Source organism: Plectropomus leopardus, chromosome 3, assembly GCF_008729295.1.
Source record: "Plectropomus leopardus isolate mb chromosome 3, YSFRI_Pleo_2.0, whole genome shotgun sequence".
Taxonomy (NCBI): domain Eukaryota; kingdom Metazoa; phylum Chordata; class Actinopteri; order Perciformes; family Serranidae; genus Plectropomus; species Plectropomus leopardus.
In genome coordinates this window covers 23,549,849-23,564,692 of record NC_056465.1, presented here as the reverse complement: position 1 = coordinate 23,564,692, position 14,844 = coordinate 23,549,849, and positions in this window count along the sequence as shown.

Below are 14,844 nucleotides of genomic sequence, written 5' to 3'. Positions count from 1 at the left end.
ATTCAGTGCACAGCAGATCAGTGTTTCGGAGCTGTCCAGAGCATTTTGACAGGGTGAATCTCCTCACTCATCTCAAAGTCCATCTAATTGAAATGGATGAAATGTTGTAATACTTGCAGGGCTCCATCCCACCACTGCTGCAGACACACTTTGATAATCTCTTTAATATATTCTTGCTCAAACTCTTAAATTTGTTGCAATTACGATGTATTTGACCATTTTCTCTATGCCAGCATTATCTAGAAGTCTCTTAAATGAACCTCTAATGCTATCTGATTTAATTGCCAGTGCAGATGATTCTGCTTTATGAGCAATAACCCATTCACCCCAGGGGTATATCAATCCTAATGCATCTATTAAAGTCTGCCTATGACATTATTATGATTAGTCACTTTGTTGTTCCTGGGCTGGAACAGTACAAAATCTGAATATGAATAAAGAAATAGTGACATGATTATCTACTGTCACCACACATTAATCACTGCTAATCTCCATTACTGTGATATTAAATGTATTCATGTGTCCTTTTTGGACGTTCTCACCTTGTTTTTGAGAAACAGATGGTATCAAGCACTGTTAAATAATTATTCCTGGGAGGACGCGGCTGTTGTTTCTTTGATGCAGGAGCCTAATACACATGAACTGATGTCATTTGGCTTTGCTGTAACAAAATAATTCAATGTGCTGGCTGTGGCCCACTGCTGAAGACTCCATCCAGTGTTGAGGATAAGTGTGGCAACATTAAGTTTTATTTTTGCATTTTAGTAACAGAAAGTACAACCATTTTATATCCACAAACCAGACAACCACTGCATGGTCTAAACATCCAAAAATCCTATATTGCCCTTTCACCTGCAAGAGAATAGCTGGACTAACAACCCCACCAAGTGGTCAGGTGTGTCATGTCCATATCAGACATCTGCTCAGGCCTCATTTAGTCTCTAAATAAATTGGAAACAATTCATATTTATTAGTGATTAACACTCTGGATGAATTGCAGGCAACTGGAAGTAGAATGGAGCAGTCTATAACAAGCACTGATGAATGGCTGACTAGAAGAAAGTTTTGATACAATAGCTGGGATTAAGCTAAAATTATGTTCATATTCGTATAATTTTATATCAGGATTTTTCAACATACTCTTACTTAAAGGCGCAAAATGGTTTAGTCCGCCCCTGCATGTGTATTCATCTCTAAATGCAGCTAAAGCTGAGTGAGTGACTGCATATGCTGCTGGGGCATCAACATACCCGGTCATGTTTTTCCCCAAAAACAGGATATCGAGGTACCAAAAAAGACAATAAAGAAAAAGGGAAAGGGACAGAGAGCAAACTTACTCTGTAAAAACAAATTCCAAAGGTGCATGACAGAGACACAGATCAATCGAGGAAGGATGGGCAGCCCACAGTAACTGCTTATGTGTAGGGCCCAAAATTTGGTGCCACAGTCCTGACCACACTGCTTGAACGGTAAAATGTGGTACATGCAAACCATAAAAACTTATCGAATTAATCTGAAAGATAGTGTGGTGAGGATAAACATAAACAGCAGATGTTTATCTATAAGAGGGGATAACTTGTGGAATCGCTGTGATAACAAATTAAAAGTGTGTAGTTCACTCTGAAAAAATTGTAGGCCTATATATATATATATAACATATGGTGGTAAACTAATCTAAACTAGGTTATGATTATTATTTTGTATGAAATGTTTCAGAGTCTTGTTAATATCTCTCTTCTTTGTCCTTCTGTTGTTTTTTTTTCCCAACTAAAAAGGGTAGGTATAATTGTCTTCAATGACCAAAATAAACTACCATTACCGTTACATTCTTACAAAAAAAACTCAAAATGAATGAAGATTCATCTTCATTTACCTCTTTAATTGTCATACTATACATACAGTATGTGTGTATGTGTTAGTGTACCATGAGAAATGTCTTGATAAAATATTTAAAAAGCATTGCAGAGGGGATTTTTATGTGTGTGATTTTTCCTGTTTTCTGTCAGAGAATTCAAACAAACACTAACCGAACTGAAATCAACAGAACCATCTATATTCAACGCTCCTTTTGAACCAGCAATTTCATGATATTCCTGCAGTTGTGTTCTTGACCGGTCTTGGAATAAAGTCCTCTTTGTCCAAACAGAGACAAGACAGAGTAAAAATGGGGTCGCGTCTGAGACAAGACCTTCACAAAGTGGTCTTTAGACCTGTCTCTAATACTACAACACTGCTGCACTATGGTCGATTTGCAAACTAGAACTTACAACTTTACACCTGACAGACATCTTCCAAAGTTTGTGAACTAGCCCAAAGGTATTAAAACTACAATATGTATGACAGTGACACCACATTTCCAGTCCTTAGGGAGAGGAAGAACATTTTCACCAATATCACATTCCCATTTTAATCTCTCACATCTTCTCCTACAAAGAGTAATAGAGTTTGAAGCGTTCTCATGAATTATTCATCCAGATGGTTATTCTGTTCACTTATATTTTGTCATTTACTTTGGATGCTCATCTTACAAGAAACCTGCACTCCCTGCAGACTGAAGCTCTGCCGCACTCTCTCTGGAAGCATACAGGTGATTTACCAGCACAAAATTGAAGGATCTGTTCATGCCATCATGAAGGCAAAAGTATAAAATTATTGGCCTGCATCATAGAACATTAATGGCAGGTGGGGCTTTAAACATGTGCCATTTAAGAGGTTAACACCAGAGGTTAATCTCTGGGTTTACAGTCACACAAACAATACATGAAATTATTATTTGGTCTATAGCAAAATCAGGAATACCTCAAAAACCCAAAATGAAATCTGTGAAGCCATGCAGCTCCCATCTTGTGAATTCAACACCTGATTTGGCTGACATTAACCTCATCAGCTGTACATTGAGCCGTTAACGCCAAACCAAAGGCCTCGTCAAGACTCCCCCAAGCACCTTAACACATAACTGTTTATGAGCTGACACACAGGTGCTCTTAAAATGTAGTATTGCACTTCCATAAAGTTGGGGGACTCACAGGACGCATTAAAAGCAGAAAGGTTAAAATTGATGCAGCAAAGGCCGAGATGACCTAACTTTTTATACCTCGTATGGGTCAAGCTGCCAAAACTCTGGATTCCTCATTTTCCATGATGCAAACAGTGTCAGAAAGGTTACTTAGCTTATCCTGGTAAAAATGTAATGAGTACCGTGACTATTGTAATTACTTTGTCAATGTTATGTAATTTTTTACATATGATTACTTTTCTAACAAATGTTTTGAACTGGGCAGTAAAGCTGAAAAATGTCCAGAATGAGGCTATGCCAAAAGAATGCATTCCTGCCCGATAAAAGGATGAATGTACATATAAACTGTTACCAAAAAGAATTTATTCGCATATAACCCCTTTGTAATCACCAACATTTTGATTAGTAACTGTAATTTAATTCCATAATTGTTTGCTGGAGATCTTATTACAATTACTTATCTTTTTATATAAATATTTTTTTAACTAGTTACATGTAATTGTTTACTCACCAACACTAAATGCAGCCAACTGCAACTTTTCATTAGATGCTTCCGTCTGGTACTCCACAACTCTAGTCTGTAATGCAGTTTTTCCATATTTTGACAGATGACCACATGCCTAGATTTAGATAGTTATGCTTCCATGCTTCTGTCTGATTCAATACTATGACCATGATTGTACATAGATATGCAGTACATAGAGATAAAATGCTATGGTTGATACCTTCATACCACAAATTAACTGTGTATGATATATGTGGAATAAAAGTTTACTTCATAGAGTAGACTTATTGTGGGTATTAGTTAAGTACGATGGTTTCCTCGACACAGATTTAGGCCTACATTAACTGCCTCTGTCTGCTCCCATTGTACACACAGAGGTAAGATATTTTTCATCAAATGACGCATTAGTCACACACCGTGGCCAATGTAAGGACTAATGTGAAATGCTGCAGAGAGTCATGATGACAGATACAAGTTCTTATCTATCACGGCCCACCACTGCTTCAGCACCTTGAACAGCGTCGCTACTCCACTCAGCATCTCAACACACGTAACAGACTGTCAAAGAGCAATCATACCAACCACTGAGCACCAGAATACAACAAGATGCGACGGTGTAATCTGCAGTTTATGAAAGAAGTATCACAGAGGAGATGAATGCATGAGAGAAATTATGCTCATAATAAGCGTCACAAGCTGTGCAAACAGGCCAAACAGAAAACACTATGAACCAACAACAATCACTGCACAGGGATGAAGTAATGGCATCCAGGTTTACCCTAATAGAAGCTTTTTCATTGACTTTTTGTGTTCAAGCTGATCTTTCAAGTCCTTAAATCCAGTCTGCTTCATCAGGTGGGAAATCCTTGGTCATAACATCCCTCTACACTGTATTGTCATGACAACATTATGAAGGAAAAACTATTGATGGTATATAAACACACTCTTCTCTTGCCACAATAAGATTAAGGTGAAAACAGTGTACCAAAGTAACAACCAGAAAAAGGATGCTTTTGCGTCAAAACTTCGTCCCGCACACTCCCCTCCCTTTTCTGAAACACTGCACGGCCATGATAAAAAGTTGCTTTCCTGACTTTCTCAAATGGTTCCTCGTGGTTTGGTTTCTTTTCCTTGCAGATTCCCTCAAAATTCGAGATCATCAGAACACCTTTTTGGTGCTGGCGCAACAGCACCTTTTATTTTTTAATGAATTTTTAAGCAGGTGTGAGTATTTGGCATTGTGTTATTGGATAGTAATAGTGCCATTAAGTGTTTGTTTTGGGTTTTTTTAAGGGCTTTTTTTTTTTAATGAATACTGACTTTGGTCATTTTTGCATGTGAAAACACGACACAAGTTAAGACCATTAGGGTGTTCTATGGACGTTGTACAAAGCTGTAGTCTCTTTTCCGTACAGGTAATGTTATGCTAATTTTGTCCTTTACATTTACAGTCTGTGCAGAAACCAGGAGAGCAAAATGTTCTTGATGCACATGGAACCACACGATCTCAGGCAGCTAAATCTTAGGTTATAATACTGTATATAGAGATACCACTGATAACTTGAAGCAGACTGTTCACCGCACATGACCAGAATGTCATACCCATCAAGCGATTATGTACTGATTAGTACCGTTACAGTAGATCTCTCTGTAATCTAAGAGAAATCCCCATCTGCAGGCTGCTGTGGACAGGAGACACTGCAGGTTATTGACCTCGCCTCCCCGTGAGTTCAGTCCACATCCCCTGGCACGTTCTCTTCTACTGGTTTCTCCATCTGAATGAGATCAGCATCTTCATGACCTTATTACAGGCGGAGAAGAGGAACAGTTTGTGTTTGTTTTGTGACCATATGGCCCCATTAGTAGGGTAACGACCCCACAGTCCCTCCAGGACACACACACACACACACACACACACACACACGTGCACATTTCTGAATTTCTGTGTTTGTGTGTATGTGCGTGTGTGTATAATGACCTTGGAGACCCTCCAGGACACTTAACACTGCCCCCAGTGGCCACTTACACAGATGAAGCTTCTCCATGCGCCATTTGGCCTGTGACCACTGCTTGGGATTGTGAAGCTCTCAACACACACAACCACACACTTCTGCACAAAGCTTCCTGCTGGTCATTTTATCCATGCACACATACAAAGTATACTTGCAGAAACACACACAGAGTTGTAAAGTCTAATAAAAGGCAAACAGGCAGGGGTCAAAGCAAAATAGATTTTTCCCGCATGCTTAAAAAACCTGCGGGGCTCGGTCAGCAGAAAACAGTAACCGTCAGCTGTGAAGATGTTAGCGCTTGTCAGACGAGTTATTCTGAGCTGTAAACACAGAAGCAGAGGTCAACCTGCCGCTAACACCTCATGCTGTTGCTACGGATGAGTCAAGCTTTGGAAACTTTGTTTGCCCATATCAGTTCAGCTCAATTGAAAGTAGTCTCACGTTCTCTATTTAGTGTCGTCTGTGACCGTCTGATACCATATGTACTTTTGTTTGTCCAGATATGTTTGTTTTACTTATTTGTCCTTTAGTTTTGACTGGCTATAGTTTTGTTTTCTTCTCTCTGCTGTACTTGAGTCCCTCTTGCAGAAAAAGATCTTGATAATAACATTTGTATCTCATGACTGTGTGTACGTGGTGTATTCACTCGAGTTTCGGTCTCTAAAACCTACTGAACTAAAAATACAGAAATCACATTATTTAAATCAGCATCTCTGTAATGTTACAACCTGTGCTGCAGAAAGGATATCGTTTAATCCTGTGGAGTGCAATTGCTGGTTCCCTTTCAGAGGAGTTTTAAGTCAGCTGTAGACTAATGTGAATCATCCAGCTCTGTTGTCCTGCCGCCAATCATCTGTTCAACTACTGTAGCGTCTGTCACAGTTGGTTTTCTCTTAGAGTGTTTCTTATATGGCCTTTTTGAAAAGCTGAAAAAAGGAGCATAAAGGCTCACTCTTGACCTTGGAAGCAGTGGTTTGACAAAAAAAAAAAAAAAATCTTAACCTAAGGTCCACTCACTAGCTTTGTACAGAGCCATATTTCTTTTCTTATCTATTTCCAGCTCCAGAAACATGGATATTGATATTTTTCTCACCTCTATAAGCTAAATGGATGGATATCTGTTATCTATTACTACATTAAATGTGAGCATCTCAACATTCCTGCAATCATATAATGCCTATTTTTTCAACATATTACATAAATGGAAGCCATTATTGTGCTGCAGACGGGCCAGTCTATGCTACAGCACTACTGACAGTAAAGTATTCATGAGCCTTCTAGGACTTTGGTTGTATTGAGTTTAATGGAATTCACCTGCACACCATTAAACTAAGTTCTGTTGTCAGGATTTTCCACAAGAATGATATCAAAATGAATTCTGACGGCTGAAAGTTCACCTGGGAAAACACTGGGAAAGGGACGTCCACTGAAGACTGATCACCTCACTGCAAAAAGTTAATGTTCGGGCTGTCTTAAATTTAGTAAACTATGTTGAATACAGTTAGTATGTAGTATGGAATTAGGAAATATATCCTCATACAATGGTTTTTATGGTATCTTAAAGCCTGCATGAACAAGAGACTCCCAACATCAAAGCCAACTAACTTCTGGTTTAGCCAACTGTTTACTTGTACGGGGACAAAATGATTTCATTGTGCGGCTTCTTTAACAGACCAAATGGATCAAATTCTGAGAAAAATTCAGTTCATTTCACAGAGATTCTGATACTCAGAAAATGTATCCACTGATTTACTGACAACTCTTTCACAATTTAAGTTTATGGGGGAAAAAAAGGCTTTGTAAGGCCAATGGCACCACATGACGGATTCAGGAGTTGTAATTCAATGGTTTGGCCATGATGTCAAATTCAAAGTAGATGCTGTTCCTTGGGGCTCACCTGCACTCCTGTCATAGATGGCAGACAGTCTGCAGCTCATAATTCATGTAATCACAGCCTCATGGCTCACGATTATATAGGTATTATACAAATTACAGTGCTTCACTTTTCTTGGGTATAAGTGCAAATAATGAAAGAACAGCCTGAATTGGTTACTGGTTATGCAGGCACACATTAGTATTAGGGGTAAGTATGGTATGGGACTACAATACCCAGTTCCTGTCCCTAAAAAAATCCAGCGCCACACACTGACTGGTACATTTTTATGTTTCTAGCAGCAGTAAAAATGGCTTGTTTGCAATACTAGGGGACAGCCACCATAAAGAGGCAAAAAAAGCAACCCCAACTGAAACATAAGATGTAAAAAAAAAAAAAAAAAAAATTACACTGTCCTTACTGTTTATTTGACAAGCATTTCACAGGAACACATTGCAGGAACAACACAGCAATATCCAATTATCACCAAGCATGCAACAAAATTAAATTAACAATGAATATGTGAGTTATCACTTTGATGAAGAAATGTACAAAAAGAAGTTTCGACAGACTAACAGACAGACGGATATCCTGTGATTCTGTGACAGCTGTCTTCAACAAAAAGACTTCTGTTGTTGGTTTTGTCTTTATATCTCAGGGGCACAAACTAATACTTCACAGAGCAGTTCACATGTTTGCTTATGGCTATTTCATTAATTCTATTTTGTAGATTTTTCATTCAATAAAATTCAACATTAAATGTGAATTCTCTCCTTAAGTGCTTTGGAGGTAAATAGTTGACCAGCTGGTCTGCGTTTTTTGATGTTCATTTCCTCTTTCATACCAGTCTCTCTCTCTCTCTCTCTCGCTCCCACTCTTTCTCTCACTCTCTCTCCATCAAACCCTTCTGGGTACCAATTAGGGCTCAAAGCTGCTGCAGTGTGTGTGCGCATAGGTGTGTGTTTCTGCGTGCGTCTCACTGCGTGTGTGATAACGCCAGCTCAGACAACAAGCTATAGGCTACCTGTCAACAGGCACTTCAATGCTCACCATCTGCTCGCACTGGAAAATGGTCTTCATTTACCCACCAATCACAAAACAACACTACCATACAGGAGAGAGGAGGAGGGGGAGACGCCTGGTGCTGATTACCAGTGATGCTCAGCGCAGGCGAGAAGAATCTTCTGTAAGACCATACACTCTGTGTGTGTGTGTGTGTGTGTGTGTCTGTCCTTGTCTGTCCTTGTCTGTCTCTGTTTGTCCATCTCTCCGTTTGTCTATCCGTCTGTCTATACGTCATTGTCTGTCTATCCATCTCTGTCAGTATATCTGTATCTGTCTGTCCGTCTGTCTGTCCATCTGCGTCTGTGTCTGTCCGTCCATCTGTGTCTGCGTCTGTCTGTGTGGAAGTGGAGGAGGCAGCATTTGAATACGTGAATGTTTTGTTCTTGTTCCCTCCATATTGTTGTCTGAGTGCTGTATCAGCGTGTTCTGCTAAGGGACTGTTTGTTAATTATGAGGGCGGCTGGTGGTGTGAGAAACAGGGAAGGCATGTCAAATAATGTTTTAAGAATATGGGAGGGATTTACATAATTTGATTTGGCTTAGAGGAGGGACCTACATCTTCAAATGACTTATTTTAAATACCATCTGAATTCCAAAACCTGCCACTGAGTTTAAAAGCCATGTTTTCTTTAAAAATTCCCAAATTCAGCCTATTTATTACAGCTAGAAACCATGAAAACTGAAATCATGGGCAGATTTTCAAATTTACAACAGACCTTGAACACATTATGCATGATGTGAGCTTCCGTCAGGAAACATAAGAAAATCTAGCCTCAAAATAGTAAGATTTCATAGAAATCCCATTTAAAATTTCATCAAAAAGAAAATAATTTTCACTAAAAACATCCTGTAAAAACAATAATTGCATGGCATTAGCAAGACGCTTTTTTCCAACTCTTTCAAGTCCGTTTCTGCAAACATTTTTCAGTTCTGTTTTCAACCTTTAACTTTCATACACCAAGGCTCCATTTTTAAAATCTTACTAACTTAGCATGGCTGTTGTTGTGGTATCAATATGGCCAGACACTGCTGCCACTGATGTGCATAGTTTATTTGGGAAAGCGATCATTATGCACATGTTGCTGATGGCAGCTGCATGCGTGTCTGTGTGCCGTGTTGTCTTATTAAATTTTGTTGGCTTTGTGTGGTAGGACCAGAAGGGGTGGCTGCCATGCACTCATATTCTGTTAAAGTGCACACACAGCTTGCATTTCTTGGAAGGAGGATTTGCATGTTGCTTAAGAAAGCAGCTGTTTATTTTTAACTCCCAGTCCTGTGCTGTTAGCTCATTCTATGGCTCAAATCACGACATTTGCTGTGATTACAAAAAAAGATAGAATACGATGCTTTTAATGGTGGAGTTAGGGTCCTACATTTCTCCCCATCCATTCAGGGAGGCTCAAGAAAAATATTTGTAGCTTTGGGGAGGGTCAGGATAAAAAAAAAGAAAAAGAAGTCAAATCCCAGTTACTCACGTCCTCTGATAAATGAAGAACTGTCCCTAAAAATACTACATAGTTTCTTGTATGTAGGCCCTACCTTCTGATGTCCCTCAATAATTAGTTTATTTATTGGAAACAGTGCACATCAATCAACACTGGCATTCTGAAAATGTCTTTGTAAATGTCCGAAGGTTAACTCAACACCTAATCTGCGCCTGTAGTCTCAAATATCCCTGTTGTAATCAATAATCAATAGTCTTTTAAGGCAATGATTTTAAGTCAGTGTGAGGTTTTTAATTAGAAAATGGTCGAGTTGACACGAACCTGCGAGACAGTCAAAGACATTCTGCCTGGAGTATTATTAAAGTAAGGTCATAAATGCATACATTTTGCCTTTTTGCCTAATGACTCTCAAACATCCCACTGAATGTGCCTTTTCAGCTCAATTTAGAATAATGCAAAAGACAATAGTTTTCCACTTGAGTTACCATGTTGGAAAAAAGTTTGCCCTCTCTCCCCTCATTGTGCCCTTCTCCCTGACACGCACTCTTTCCACCTCCCTTGCTCTCTTTCTGTATAATGTCATGCAGACATACATTGCCGCCAGCCTTCAAGCCATGGGGATTGAATACAGCCTATATTTATCGAGGGGGGCGATCTGTTCAAACATATGCTCCCCTTAACAAAGTCATCAATGTCAAACCCTGCTCTCTAGGGCTCCACTAATGCTACATTTAGCTTTGCATGCACAACATTAAAAAGGCAGCTGGACAGAAAGTCTTGGAGTTGGAGTGAAAGCTAATAAGCTGTTCTGTTGACCTTCCTGGGTCCCAATAATTACTTCAATTATCGGTGAAGTAGACTTTGGAGAACGTGTGTTTGTGTTGATGTGGTGAACTGGGACAGAACGTAGCCCAAAGACTGAAACAACTATTAGCCTGGACAAAATATTATTACCCCAGTGTGCACTAAATGGTTTCAATTTAATGTTGATACGCTGAGAGTATACATGTGCATAAAAAACTCAAGTGTGGGTTTAATTTTTCATACCTTGGTACAGTGTGTTGGCTAATAAAACGTGTGCTGTCAGATGTATGTGGGTCCAGTGTAAAACGCATTCAGAGCAGAAAAAAATCAGTTTAAGGTAACATGGTGAAGGAGGACAAGGAGAGATTTAGAGATGTGTTAGTAGTCCAACATATCCTGATACACTGGCCCATATGCAGTTGGCCTGTACACACACATGCAGCACTGGCACTTCAACATTTTACTCTTTGGTGTCCCATGACTTTGTCTTGCACACTAGCACTTCTCACAAGCTGGTAGTACTCTGTCTGCCCTCTCCAGATCAGGTTTTCTTGGCAATTCATAATGCGCCTAAATAGAATAGTCCAGGAATAAATCCCAAAGCCCAGAAATGAGTTCACATTTCACTTCTCCCTGTTCCCCTGTCTCCAAGTAAGTGGGGTTTTTGCTCAGATTCCTGAAATAAGGTCTGCGGTTAACACAAGCTTAAGAGAATTTCACATTTTGTTCTATGACATAAAATATGTAATTAAATACCCCACTCTTGAACTTTGAAGCTTTCATGTAAAAAGGCAGTTGTTAACAAGATGCAAAATGAGAGTACAGAATGTCATTAGCCAAACCATGGCCAACCAGTGATGGAAAAACTACACAACTCTATTATTTAAGCTAAAGTATAGGTACTCCTGGTCAAATATTACTCTGACACAAGTGAAAGTGCTGCATCAAATTATTTCTTGAATTAAAGTACTGGGGCACTTTCTTTAAAAACATAAAGTTAAAAGTATTTGTTACTATTGTAACAATACATTGCTAATACATACTAATGACTCTAAAACAACCCACTGAATGTAGATGAAAGTAAACAAGTCTTTATTTTATAGGCTTAGTTTAATTCAACTTCTGTTTTTGCTCATCATTTCTTTTATTTAGTCTAAAGAGATATAAACTTGAAAACATTAACAACAACAGGACTGAACAACCATAATCTCTTATTTGGACCAACACATGTCGACTGCCCTGTCAACAGTACATTCATTACTCCAACTTCTATTTCACAGCATTGCCACGATGCCTCTCTACCTGTCTCTACTGATCACTACTATCACTACGAAACCACACGCAGAATTGAGAGATCACAGTTTTAGGACTTTTGTGTTTTAGAAAAGAACAAAAAAAAATCATCTACTGACTTCACAGCAAATGTAACAAGTAAGGAGAGCCTTTGCAGAACTGTAGTGGAGTCAAAGGTAAAATATTTATTTTTCAAATATTGTGGAGTCAAAGTAAAACATTTTCAAAAACAATAATGCGAAAGTAAAATACTAATACTCAAAAACTGTATATATGTACAGTACTTGAGTAAATGTACTTGGTTACTGTCCAACTCTGCACCAAACACAGCTTTACGGCCTTGTTGTGAAGGCGACATTAAGTTGTGAGACTGTTATGTAGTTCCTTTATAGCCAAAGTTAGGTGCAAACAACTACATTGGATGCTATAATCAACATCTATTTTCTAATGAAGTAAAAAAATACAAATGACTTATAGTATATAGACTATACAGAGCCCAAGAATGAGCTGGGGAGGAAGAAAAACTTTGACTGCTCTGGGAGGAGAAGAGCCTTGAGATGAAGGTCCTGCTCAAGGCAGAGGAGTTGGAAAAACTCTTAATCCTCTTGGAAAACTCTCTTAAGTCCCAAAAGGTAACTGTGGAAATTTCCCCAGATGTCTCAGCTGAAGGGTAGATTGCTGAAAAGAGCAGGATCAAGGCTGTCCTGAGTCACACTGAAGAGCAGATGAGCGAAAAGACCTTCTACAGAACTACGAGGAGGGGCCTTCTCTCTTAAGGGCCATGACTGACCCATAGGGGCCTGTTTCTGGACTGCTAGCACCTCTAGCAGGCCAAACCAAGAGGGAAGAGAAAGGTGCTGAGCCAGCGCTGGATAACCCATCAAATAAGCTACTGCCATGCAAAGGAGAAAAGTGAGGTAAAGGACAAGAAAACAGACAGTTGGGTCCAGGTTTAGATGTGAGTTGCCATAATTGTAACATTTTTCACTTTTCTCTGCTGTACTCAGAGATTGTTTTTACTTACATATGTAATATTTTCAGGCAAATATACTATATGTGTCTGCAATCAAAAACCACTTTGAGCTTTTCGATAGAGAAAAGAAGTCATGAGGAATTAAACCAAACATGAACACTGTCCGATGTTACAACTGACTAAAGCATGTGTGAGTCTCAAGTGTAACGGCATGAGTTGGAACGCAGCTTAAAAAAAAAAAAAAAAAAAAAAAAACAAAGCATTAAAGAAAAAGTTTTTTTGGCTAAATAATTCAAATCCAGGCAGTTAAAAACGTAACACAAGTTACATGACATGAAATTAAGCTCCACAACATACAAACACAAATTTAAGGGATGTCCTGATGAAGGTTTTTTGTCCCTGATCCAAGTCATTTGATATTGAGTTTCTTCCAATACCAAGTACCGATTCAATACTGGTATTACAATACAGCTGCACAATGCGCACCTCAAGCTATTAAAATCAATCTAGTGCATATGCTTTACAGTTTAACAGCTCTACAATGCAATACAATAAAAATATATCTACATCCAAATAGTTCCTTAGGCTTTCTTATTGTATGTTTACAAAATAACGAAGAAAGCAAACTAAAAATATTTTCATATGGCTCCACCTAGTGCAGCATTTGGTTGTTTTTTTTTTTAAATACAGAAACTAAATTTTTTAAGAAATTGCTTTCAACTCCACTTAGTGCAGCATTTGTTTTTACAACAGAATAACAAAGTAAACAAAGCAAATATCTTAAACTCAACTTAGTGCAGAATTGTAATAAAGTGCAGATCATTATAAATGAGGAATGTAATCACAATTCCACTTTGAAGGAGTGTTTTAGTATATAATATACTTTAACAAGTTGGTCACAATTCTGCCTATTACAGCATTATATTAAAACGACTTTACTAAAAATGAACAACAATAATTTCAATTCCACTGGTGTAGCAGCTTAAGTTAAACATGAAAAAAAATCTGTTTCTACTAATAGGAGTAGCAGCATTACACAAAAATCTGAATATCTGCCACATATTGTGCTCTCTGTTTACAACACCTGTGTAACGGTGGACATAAACGACATAAAAGGATCGGGCAGGGTGTATGCTAAAAAAAAAAAAGATCCCAATCAATTAAAAAATGCATCGATCAGGCTCAATACCAATCCTTTCAATCCGATTGGAACATCTCTACAAGTTTATATTTGAAAAATATCCCTGGGTCTTAATTTTTACATTGTATGTGCTAAACTGGCTTTCTAGCTGCTATTTTTCCTGCAAAGTGGGTGAATACTGTTTTTTATTTCTCAGAGATGTTTACTACTGTACTAACCACATATAAGCATGACGATGTTATGATGACCTTAACGTAGCAAGAGAAAATGTGCGTGTTAGAATTGCAATGTGCTACACTTGAAGGAATTGATGCTATAGATATAAAAAATAAGCAGATTTTTTAACAGACATTTTAAAAAGCCATATTTCAGAGGTGCAGACACATCAGAGGCAGATATAGACAGATAAACAAATGGAGACAGACAAGCAAACTAATTAAAAAGGTAAACAGACACAGTTTTCTTAATGAAACACCTGCAAGGGCCTTCTTTTTTCAGATGTTTTTATTGGATAACACCAGGAGGCCACACATGCTGAGCAGAATCACCACGGCCCTGACAAGGAGCGGCGAGCATGATGCTCCATCTCTAATCCACCACCCAGAATGATCAAATTCTTCCAAATCTTTTCCCAAGTCATCTCAACCGCACAGAATTATCTTTAGCATGAGTGGCACTGCAGGATTCCCAGGACCACAGTTGTTATTTTTAAGTTCT